The sequence below is a fragment of the Mercenaria mercenaria genome, chromosome 1, assembly GCF_021730395.1.
Source record: "Mercenaria mercenaria strain notata chromosome 1, MADL_Memer_1, whole genome shotgun sequence".
Lineage (NCBI taxonomy): Eukaryota > Metazoa > Mollusca > Bivalvia > Venerida > Veneridae > Mercenaria > Mercenaria mercenaria.
This window is the reverse complement of record NC_069361.1, coordinates 93,767,494-93,780,300: the sequence shown is the minus strand read 5'-3', so window position 1 is coordinate 93,780,300 and position 12,807 is coordinate 93,767,494. Positions and strand designations below refer to the sequence as shown.

Genomic DNA, 12,807 nt, shown 5'->3' with positions numbered 1-12,807 from the left:
TTTTATTTGTTTTACTCCTATCTCTTTTTATGCATGTATCATTATGTATTTTCATTATTTGCTAAGCAGGGGAGTAACAATGTCTGTAAGATATATCTGCTGTAACAAGGTTACTTTCCTTACCTTACCTGGTGACCTAGTTTTTGCACAATATGTTACTGCAGTCAGAAATTCCAAAATGTGGTCTCTATCATGTTCTCAAGAAATCGTGGATGGACGGACAATGAACGGACGACAGGCGGTCACAAAAGCTCACACCTTGTCACTACATGACAGGTGAGCTAGAAAGAATAGGCTTCTTAGTCAACCCACAATGTTTGAAAGCTGTAGCTAATACAACTCATGTCCTACCATGAAACAAATGCAAGAAATAAAATCATATCAATTAACCTTTGAGCTACTGACCCCATATCAATAAGACTTTTCCTCTAATGGCATTTAGTCAGTAGTCATGAGTTTGAAAGCCGTCGCTGTTGTACTTTTCGACTTAGTTAGGAAATGATATTCAATCTCAGGGTCATTCTGACCTTGACTTTTGACTTACTGACTCCAAAAACAATAACGCCCTTACCTAAGGAGGTGGTTAGTCATCCTGCAAAGTTTGAAAGGTGTAGCTAACATATTTCCTGACATAGAGACCAGAAAAAAAACAAGAGGGCCAAGATGGCCCTAGGTCGCTCACAAGATAACACACCATAACAGTGTAAACATGTTTGACATAGTGATTTCATGGAAACAAATATTCTGACCAATTTTCATTACGATTTCATTGGATCAAAAATGTGGCCTCGTAAGTGTAAACAAGCATTTTCTTCAATTTGACCTAGTGACCTAGTTTTTGAGCTAAGATTACCTACATTTGAATTTGACCTAGATTTGATCAGGGCAATCATTCTGACTTAATTTCATCAACCTCGACTGAAAAATACAGCCTCTATCGCATACAAAACATTTTTCTTTGATATATCCTAGCGACCTAGTTTTTGACCCCAGATGACCCATATTCAAACCTGACCTTTATTACATCAAGGCTAGCATTTTGACCAAATTTCATGAAGATCAATTGAAAAATCAATCTCTATTGCATACACAAGGTTTTTCTTTGACTTGACCTAGTGACCTCGTTTTTGACCACATATGACCCATATTCTAACTTGACCTAGATTTCGTCAAGGCAATCATTCTGACTAAATTTCATGACTATCCAGTTTAAAATGCAGCCCCTATTGCGTACACAAGGTTTTTCTTTAATTTGACCGGGTGACCTAGATTTTTTACCTAGATGACCCATATTCAAATTCCACCTAGATTTCATATAGACATTCTGATTAAATTTCATGTAGATCTGGTGTAAAATGCAGCCCCTATTGCATACACAAAGTTTTTATTTGATTTGACCTAGTGACCTAGTTTTTAATCCCCGATAATCCATATTCAAAATTGACCTAGATTTTATCAAGGCTATCATTCTGACCAAAATTCATGAAGATCAATTGAAAAATACAGCCTCTATCGCATACACAAGGTTTTTCTTTGATTTGACCTAGTGACCTAGTTTTTTACCCTAGATAAACCACTTTCGAACTTGGCCTAGATTTCATCAAGGTAATCATTCTGACAAAATTTCATGAAGATCAATTGAAAAATACAGCCTCTATCGCATACACAAGCTTTTTCTTTGATTTTACATGGGACCTAGTTTTTGACCCCAGAAAAACCATTTTCAAACTTGGCCTAGAATTCATCAAGCATCAAGGTTATCATTCTGACAAAATTTCATGAAGATCAGTTGAAAAATACAGCCTCAATCACATACACAAGGTTTTTCTTTGATTTGACCTTGTGACCTACTTTTTAACCCCAGATAACCCATTTTCGAACCTGGCCTAGATTTCATCAAGGTAATCATTCTGATAAAATTTCATGAAGATCAGTCGAAAAATACAGCCTCAATCGCATACACAAGGTTTTTCTTTGATTTGACCTAGTGACCTACTTTTTAACCCCAGATAACCCATTTTCAAACTCGGCCTAGATTTCATCAAGGTAATCATTCTGACCAAAATTCATGAAGATAAAATGAAAAATACAGCCTCTATCGCATACACAAGGTTTTTCCTTGATTTGACCTAGTGACCTAATTTTTGACCCCGGGTGACCAATTTTCGAACTTGGCCTAGATTTCATCAAGGTTATCATTTATGAAGATCAATTGAAAAATACAGCCTCTATCGCATACACAAGGTTTTTCCTTTATTTGACCTAGTGACCAAGGTTTTGACCCCAGATGACCCATTTTCAAACTCGGCCTAGATTTCATCAAGGTAATTATTCTGACCAAAATTCATGAAGATCAGTTGAAAAATACAGTCTCTATCGCATACACAAGCTAAATGTTGACGGATGACAGACGACAGACATACGACGGACATTGAGCGATCAGAAAAACTCACCTAAGCATTGCTCAGGTGAGCTAAAAAAGAGAAAAATTAAAGTCCCTCTGACATTGACCTTTTGGCAAATGAGTGATCTTTCTCAAGTGGTGCTCAATCATTTTATGCAGTTTGAAAGCCGTGGAAGTTATACTTTATGACTTAGAGCCTGGAAATGATTTTTAGTCTCAGGGTTATGGTGGCCTTGACTTTTGGTCTATGGACCCTAAAAACAATAGAGATACTCCTAAATGTGGTGTTTATTCATCCTGTAAAGCTTGAAAGCTGTAGCTATCATACTATTATAAATAAATGTTGACAAATGGACATATCCATTCCATATTATACTACCTGTTTTTTTCAAAACGTGCATATAAAAATCATATCTCTGCCTACAAAAAGCAATTATATTTTCAAAATGGATGTTAGTTCAGTCACATGTGTCTCATTCCTTACTCAAGTTATTTAGCTTAAACAGCTTACATATTTTACTTATGGATACCGAGGTGTTTGATAGGAAAAACAAAATATGAAAAACAATGGTGTACATGTTTATTTTTATAAAAATACAGATCATGAAAAATCATGTTATAATTCATAAACACACCCAAAATACTCATCACAATCTTGTGGTTTCTGTAAATCCAACCTTAATTTCATTACAGCTAGTAGTAAAATCTTAGATTTAAAACAGTATATGACAAGAGCTATTTGGAAATCAAATTATGTCCTGCTGTATATACAGTTTCCAATCTCAAGTATGATGTGACCTTAAACTGTAGCCAAATTATCCAAAATACAATTGGGGTTATCTACTGATTATCCTATGAAATCTGACAGTCTTAAAGGTACTGTAACATTGACTTTTGATATTCTGGCACTGACCATAACTGAGGTGATCTGTTAGACAATCACCTACCAGGTAATTTATGTTTTACAGCTGTATAAAATTTGATGCCTGTAAAGGTGTCTTTCTAGTGAAATGGTGAGCATCACATGTCCTAATTCAAAGAAAAACAGGCAGACTGTGGTGGAAACAAGACTTCATTTATGGAGAGTTACACCTGGAAATTCTGTTCAGAATTACGAGTTGTTCTTTTCAAGTGGTGGGTGATGTTTTGGCATATGATGGACATTGTTTTAGCAAATGATGGGTTTTTGTTTGAGACGACAGTATCATTTTGGCAAAAGAGGGAATTTTATGATTTAACCTAACAATAATGGTAAGTTTCATGAAGAAGAGCCTAAAATTGTGAATTTTGATTCTTATTTCATATGAAATGCATGCTTAGATATTTTATTCTTAAAACAAGATTTAACAATGAATAGGAGATACTAAAGTTGTTGATTCTAATTTTTTTTTACTTTACACTGTACAATAATGACAATATCATAATTTAATTCTATGGTGAATATATATCTTTAAAACTCTTCCCTGCTGTAGCTCGATGAAAATTAATTATTTTCTTTAAAATGCAAAATATGCACAAGTCAGAATTTATCCAAGCCCCTTCAGCAATAAAATTTTTCCTGTGTTCTAGACCCATACATCACAGAGGATTAAGTTTTTTATGGTCATTAAATATCAAGCTTTATATTTAAGGCAGTTTATCTCCGGTACCCTGTTACAAGTGCTTTTCAATTTTGAACAGAAAAATTAGTGAAAATGACCAATTCTTATGTGTTTCCATAATATAAAATCTGTCAGTCACTAAGTTTCAAAGCCTTCTTAAGAAATATAGCAATAATTTTCCGATATACAAATACCATCTTTTTATGTCATATGATCTAGAGGTCAGTGCCATTAATATTCGTGGGAACTTATTTCTGTTGATTTCCTGGCTGCATCAATCAATATGAAAAAAAAATCACAACGAACATATAAAATTCCCATTCTATAAAATTCCTGTTTTGTTCATCTTCAAAAGTTCATAAATTCCTATCCCTGTGAAATTGCTATTTTTTGCCAAAACCACGAAATTTTATGCTCATGAAACTGAAATGCTTTCACGGTATATCTGTCCATACTGCATAACAAAATAACATAAAGCATATTGAAAACTACTCTGAATAAAATCAGAAATCACAGATAATTTACAGCAAGGATATGCTTTCACTTAATGCTGTTATGCAATGCCCAACAAAATGCAACAATTACTAATATACAAAATACAAAAACTTACTTAGGATAGGATGAAGTTACACGTATAAAACAGTGACTGTCTAGCAGTTGGGCACAAGTTTCAAAACTACATTAGATGGTGTTTTATCCAAAAGTAAACAGTCTTGTAAATAAAATATCAAAACTCCAAAGTTGACACTATAGCATCACTTACTATCTATAGGTTATTAAACAAACAAGGTGAAACTAATACAGCTACTTAATGACTTAATATAAAATAATGGAACTTTTTATGATAATGAATTGTTTACTTATTAATCTAGATGCTAATGTCTTTTCCACTAAAAAATCCACATGGAAATATGGGTATATGTAACTGTATAACATAAAAAGTGACTAAGCAAATGTACACATTAACACAGACAAATTGTAACAATAACACAGAAGTAACAAACAGACAAAAATAAGAAAGACCACAGTACTGGGTTCCACCTTGGAATGTTCAGTGGCAAAAACAACCCAAAAACACCGGGAGTTTAAACTAGTTTACTGGCACCAAATCTCACTCTTTTACCTGCTGCCCATTCTAGCATGCCAGAGGTCTACTATGGTTTCCTAAGTGATTGGTCGCCATGGAAACAGTGAAATTATATATATAGCTTTCTAGTTTAAAAGAGTTTTTCATGGGAACATTTTATATTTCGACAGGATTGGTCTTGCCAAACAATTTGGTTACCATGAAAAAATGTCTAGGGGGTGCATGGGAGATGTTCCTAGCTCCACTCCTATTAAATATATCTTCTCAGTGCATTTAGTAATAGTGTTCTATTGATAATGTGTTGTTTTCTTATACTTCTTTTACTCTTATTTACAACATGAAAGCAAACAGTGGCATTCTTTAAGGGTATGAAAATAATAATTTCTGACAAATCTCAAAGGTAACATATTTAGTATTATCAAAGAAGTAATCACTTTTTATTTTTATAACTCATTGTTATTATATTATTAAACAAGATGGTCCTAGAGTTACACGTCATACTTGAACAATGATGACATAGGATACTATGGGATAATATCAAACAAGAAGATTTTCCACTGCAAGCATCCTGATGGCCATGTTTTTTGACAAAACACAGTAACTTGTATAATCTTTGTAAAGGGTCATCCAAGAAACATTTGTGTAAACTTACTTTACAATTGAGCAATCAGTTTGTGACAATAAGATTTTTAAAGTTTCCAATATATAAACACAGGAAAAAGTGACTACGCCCCTGACAGCCATTTTTTTTTGAAGAATCAAAAATAATTTGAACAGGTTTTGGTATAGAGACCATTTGTATGAAATTATTTTAGAACTTGGCCAGTAGTTTCATATAAGATTTTTTAAGTTTTCACCTTATACATGTAGGAAAAAGTGACCACACCCTCTGAAGGCCATGGTTTACATTATATATCTTAATTCATCTTTTTTCCGTTATGTATATATATATTTAACCTTTATCAAGTAATTACTCTTAGAAATATACAACATAGGGTTATCTAAATTATTAAATAACAAAACACAGCAGTATAACAAAATTTGTTCAACATTTTAAACAAGAGGGTCATGATGACCCTGGATCGCTCACCTGAGTAATATGAGCTACATGTTTCAAATGTCAAACTGATGATAAAATATTAAGAAAGTCAGTAGGTCACATTCATGGTCAATGAAATTCAGTTTTACAATTGGTGTGCAAAACTGTGTATATCTTCAAAATTTCAAGGCTGTATCTTTAAAAACAAGAAAGTAGGTCAGTAGGTCAAGGTCACAGTCAAGTGACATCATATTACTTTGGGTCATCAGGTAATGATAATTAAACAGTCTTGGAAATAGGATCAAGTGATTTTTTAAGTATTTTTTCCTATATAACTCACATAATAACTAAATGACCCCAGGGCCTCTTTTAACCCCAGAGGCATAATTTGAATAATTTTGGTAGAGGACTACTAGACAATGCATCATACCAAATACCAAAAGCCTAGGTCGTACGATTTCATACAAGAAGATTTTTAAAGTTTTTTCCTATATAAGTCTATATGAAACTTGGGACCCCCAGGGCAGGGCCTCTTTTCACCCCAGGGGTATAATTTGAACAATTTTGGTTGAGGACCATAAGACAATGCTACAAACCAAATATCAAAGGTCTAAGTGTTGTGGTTTCAGACAAGACGATTTTTAAACTTTTTTTCCTATATAAGTCTATGTAAAACTTGGGACCCCCGGGGCGGGCCATATTTGACCCTAGGGGGATAATTTGAATAATCTTGGTAGAGGACCACTAGATGATGCTACAAACCAAATATCAAAGCCCTAGGCCTTGTGGTTTTGTGCAAGAAAATTTTCAAAGTTTTCCCTATGTAAGTCTATATAAACCATGTGACCCCCGGGGCGGGGCCATATTTGACCCTAGGGGGATAATTTGAATAATTTTGGTAGAGGACCACTAGATGATGCTACACACCAGATATGAAAGCCCTAGGCCCTGTAGTTTTGGACAAGAAGACTTTTAAAGTTTTTCCTTTCGGTTGCCATGGCAACAAGAGTTCTGCATGGAATTCAATTCTTTGAACAATTTTGAAAGGGGGCCACCCAAAGATCATTCCTGTGAAGTTTGGTGTAATTGTGCCAAGTGGTTTTCAAGAAGAAGATTTTTTTAGAAAATGTTGACGGACACACGACACATGACGGACATTGAGCAGTCACAAAAGCTTACCATGAGCCTTTGGCTCAGGTGAGCTAAAAAGACTGGTAACAAATTTAAATTTTGTTAAGGCAATGATAACAACTAACATGCAAAACTTAACCAAATTTTCATACTAGGATTGGCCTCTACAGTCATCGCAGATGCTGCTCTAGCTCAAGTTCGTCCTGGCGCAACCCATCATCTTCTTATATGGACGGAAGCCGACAGCTTAATAGTTGCACAAAAAAACTTTAACCAAATTTTCTATGTAAAAAAAGGGCCATAATTTGAATTAAATTGAGCCAAAATATCTAACTCAGTTATTTCAGTATGTCTGATGACTAAGAAGCCTTGTGTAAAGTTTCAATCTAACACGTGCAATGGTAAATGAGATATTAACTTACAAAAAACTTTATTAAACCAAGGTGTGATACTGTCACCACTGCTGCCAGTGCCCAAGAGAGTGAAATAACTCGTACTATTCTTCTAATCCTTTAAAGACTACTAAGAGTGAGTGAACAAATACAACCTGGTTTAATAAAAATATCAAACATAATATAGTAAGTTATAACGCAAAAGCTGTAGCCACTTACAATATCAAAGTTTCAATAAAGAATATATCTAAAAATTGTACAACCATAAGAAAATATACTTTCAGATGATATTTTATAAGTATAAAAAAAGTACAGATTAATTACTCCTATAATGATAAATAATTTTTTGTTGCATGCTTTGTAGTAAATTATTGAAATATTAGAGTGAAATATCTGGTATTTTCACTGAGAAAAATATATTTGATATTTTTCACTTGTAAGAAACTATAAAATGGGTAAATTTGGTAAAAACATGAAATAAAAAGAAAATTTGTTTGTTTTACATGTAAAATTAATATATATTTCACGCATTAACATCACATTTTACATTTCCACTTGTGGCTAGACATATTGCATCTGGTGTTCACTCATAAATTTTTTTTCAATCTTAATTGTAAACAAACAAATATCCTCTCTTACTGCATACCAAAGATATTGCAGAGGTTTTTACAGATTACACAATTGTTTTTATGATTTAAATACCACATAGGGCACTCTGAATCACACTGTTTTCACTTTATAATTACAAACAAATGAATTTTCTTTCTAAAAACATGAGCAAAATTTGGCTGCCATTATAACAGGAAAAAGAGCTCTGCCAAGTAGTGCAATATTTATGACTTTGACTTGCAACCTACAGACCCATTTCATGTGCTCTGCATACTGTCTCATCACCACCTATGTATATGCCAAGTATGAAGTCAATACCATGCATGGTGATTTAATGCTCTGTGTACAAAATATGACTAACAGTTTCGCCCTTTTAGCTCAATTTTGTGACCTTGACCGTTGACTTAAAGAACTGGTGTAAGTGCTCTGTGCATTGGCTTATTGCCATCTACCTATATGCCAAGTTTAAAGTCAATATCATTTATGGTTATAAAGTCATGGTCCAGACACAAATAATGACAGAGAGACATATGGACGGGCTGATGCACACATCATCACATAATACATCCCGTGTATCCAAATGATGTGTAAAAATCAGATGAAAAATATAAACTAAGTTTTAATTATTGCTAAATTATTATGCTATTTTTATTATGGCACTTATTCCAATGCTTATGTAACAAGTGAATAAAGAAATAACATGCAACTCATTATACTGTACTATATACACAATATGTCATAATGAAAAATGTTTTGAGTTTGAATTTAAGAATTTGAAAATCTACAGGTGTTAATTTGACTTAAACATGCTTGGAAAATAGAGAAAAATGTAAGGAATACTTCATGGTATTAAAATGAAATGATTCTGAAGATAATACACCAACAACTTTCTTAAGTGGGTCCTTATGACATAGCAGCTTGCTATGTTGAATGTTTATGCCTAGTTATTTATATTAGTGCATAATTTTATAAAACGTAACAGACTGGAAAAAAAATGACATAAATTCTTTGATTCTTAAATGTGACCTTGACCTTGAATCTAGAGTACTTGGTACTGCATGTAACACATTACCTCGTTATACATCTGTGCTAAGTAATATCAAAATCCCTTGACAGACAAAAGATGGAGAGGACAAAAACAGACCCTGTTAACTTTAAATTGACAAGACAACACCAGAGTCAAGGCTGAAAGATGGGGTCACACTGGAGGTAAAAAGTTAACAGGGTCTGTTAATACCATGTAAACCTTTGACCTCGAAGCATGACCTTGACTTTTAAGGTAGGGGTCTGGAAGTTGTGCATGACACATCATCTCATTCAGGGGAAAATGTGTGCCAAGTAAGAGGAGTTACATACCAGACAGGAGAAAACTTGTGAGACCTTGACCTTTGAGCTATGGGTCTGGATACTGTATAAGACACATTGTCTTATCATGGGATACATTTGTACCAAGTAATATTCAAATATGTTGATGGATGGCAGAGCTATGGACTGGACACAAGTTTAGATGAACAGAATGGCAGAAAAATTAAATGACAGAATGATGGAAAAGCACAATTTTACAGTCATCAAAACTGAATTATAACAAGTAGAGGATAAATAATTTGAGGATGAAATCACAAGTAAGGAATTTTTCATCATAAACCTTTATGGATAAAAATAACAATTATGACTATGATTGAGCAAACTGTGGCACAACCAATACTAACAAGCTAATATCATAAAATTTCATACATGTAACAAGTTTGCAACTGCTTGTTGGACTAATAATTTATCATTTTGTTTACCAGTTTAAATCTTCTGTTGTGTAATAAGATGTTTTTTTCTCTCTAAATATAAGACAACACTTTAGATAAATAAACTGTTAGGGTGGTGATAGGAACTTTTTTTAATGAAATCCAAGCAGTATTAAACATATCATAAAATAATTTTGGATTGAACAATTATTTTGGAACATAAAAAATTGAAATAAAAATATAAGTAAAACTGATGGATGCTCCCAAAGTATGATTATTGCATCATGAAAGAATAAAAGTGGAATTCATCAACTGGGCACATATCTCACCATAGCAGAGAAGCTTCCAAAAAAGTTTCTTAAAACTCAGCAAGTAGCTGTTGTGAAAAAGCATACATAAGATATGTGCATCTCCTCCTGGGATTGAAGATTGCAGGCATGACAAAGATGGCATTATGGTTTACTAATGCTAAATAATCAATAGTTATTCTATTGCCAGACTGATGGATGTAAGATAATATATGCTTCCCCATTTGGGGAGCATAAAAATCATAAACTTCATTTTATTTACCACTGGATCTGTATGAAAATTTCAGAATCTCTTAGCATTATAACAAAATACTTCAGTACAATTAATTTTATCATATAAAATTATTTTTGTTTTGTTTTGAAATTATACAAGGATTTTCCACATAATGTAACATGATTAAAATATCTTAAAAGTTTGGAACATTATTAAAATCTCACCTGTAGAATGGTATATAACTAACAGTAGTATATCTGACTTGAGAACCCAGTATATCAAGCAGTATCTACTTACAAAGGCTCTATAGAACACATAAATATTATATCTATATGAATAAATGGAATGTATTTATTTTAGTATAAATATAAGACTACACTGAGCATTTGATTAGCAAAATCACAGTATGCTTTGTATTGTGTAACATTATTACAATAAACTGATAATCATGATTTACTTCAACAGGCGTCTTTTACATCTTTCTTCCTCTTGATGATTTTTCTGTTTACTGCATTCATATATTCATATGTTCCATCTACAGATTCCTAATACTTAGATATGCCACAGATTTGAGATCATTGTTATTCATTGGTAGTTATAATACAATTACATACAGATTCACTGGTCCCAGAAAGAAACTTTACAAACTGTAAATATCTGCAGTTTATGAACACTTTCTTCAGTACGAACTCCCATAATTATTGTCCATGTTCTTTTTCAGTAGGCCAACATCCACTTTAGCTACAATTAACATTGCAATATTAACTATCACATCCTCTTGTTTGAGAGATAAACAGACCTCCAATGAATAGATAGGTATCCTGAAAATTAAATAGAAGGTTATTAAGTGTGTTAAATGAAGTTAACAGATGTTAAAGACATATCAGACAGTTTTCTATATGTATATAGGCAAAAATTTTCCCACAAACAGAATTTCTTTTTGTACTGACTGAGAGTCAAGTTAAAAATGGAAGTACAAATGTATGTATTGAAAATCTTAGGTACCTGGCCTTGATCTAGAATGATCTGCGCTTGAAAATCAGAAAATACTAAACAAATCTAATTTTCAAGGGCAGATAATTCAATATCAAGGCAAGGAAACTGTGTACTATAACTTATATTTCTGTTTCAGACTTCATTTGCAGTCTGAATACAAAGTTTAAGGAAATTCAGTCCATGAAAAAGACCAGGACTTTGCAGAGTCATTTTGTCATGTTCATAGTTAAGGACATTTGACACAGTCTACATTGACATGAGGCAAAATTTTCTTACCAACAGAATTTCTTTTTTAAACTGTGTTTACTGAATCAAATCAAAAACAGAAATAGGAAATAAAACAAATCACAGGTACCCAGTCTTGGTCATGAATTATCTGCCCTTGAAAGTCAGAAAATACTGAACAAGAGATCACAGAGTGATCTTGGCGCCCACCAATGTGCCATTTTGAGTGTTCCAAATTTCAAGACTTATTGACAAGCTCAAGGTCAAATTTCATTTCCGTACACAACACTGTGCATGTGGTCCAAATTCAAAAGCTGTAGCTTGAGAAATGTGAAAGTAGGTCACTAGATAAATTTCAAAGACAAAGTTCTTTGTACACAAAACTATGCATGTGCATCAAGTTTGAAGGCTGTAGTTTGAGAAATTTGAAAGTAGGTCACTAGGTCAATCTTAAAGTCAAAGTTTATTTCGGCATACAAAACTATGCAAGTGGTCCAAATTTGAAGGCTGTAGCTTGAGAAATGTGAAAGTAGGTCACTAGGTCAAAATCAAGGTCAAATTTCACTTCAGAACACAAATCTCTGCATGTGGTCCAAATTTGAAGCCTGTACCTTCAAAAATGTGGAAGTAGGTCACTAGGTCAATGTCAAGGTCAAAGTTTGTTTCGGTACACAATCCTATGCATGTGGTCTAAATTTGAAGCCTGTAGCTACAGAAATGTGAAAGTAGGTGACTAGGTCAATCTTATGGTCAACGTTCATTTCGGTACACAAAACTATGCAAGTGGTCCAAATTAGAAGGCTGTAGCTTGAGAAATGTGAAAGTAGGTCACCAGGTCAAAATCAAGGTCAAATTTTATTTCGGAATACAGAACTATGCATGTGGTCCAAATTTGAAGCCTGTACCTTCAAAAATGTGAAAGTAGGTCACTAGGTCAATGTAAAGGTCAAAGTTTGTTTCGGTACATAAAACCGTGCATGTGGTCCAAATTTGAAGGCTGTAGCTTGAGAAATGAGAAAGTAGGTCACTGGGTCAAAATCAAGGTCAAATTTCATTTCGGAACAC

The 12,807-nt window shown here is 33.4% G+C and overlaps 1 protein-coding gene across 1 annotated transcript in view; it reads right to left on the bottom strand.

Moving 5' to 3' along the window:
- Window positions 1–2,967: 2,967 nt before the first annotated feature.
- LOC123530115 (uncharacterized) overlaps window positions 2,968–12,807 on the bottom strand; it is a 379,601-nt gene continuing 369,761 nt past the window's right edge. The window contains exon 31 of the mRNA XM_053517535.1: window positions 2,968–11,342. The gene's annotated coding sequence lies outside the window, so the exon portion shown is untranslated. The remainder of the gene's footprint in view (window positions 11,343–12,807) is intronic.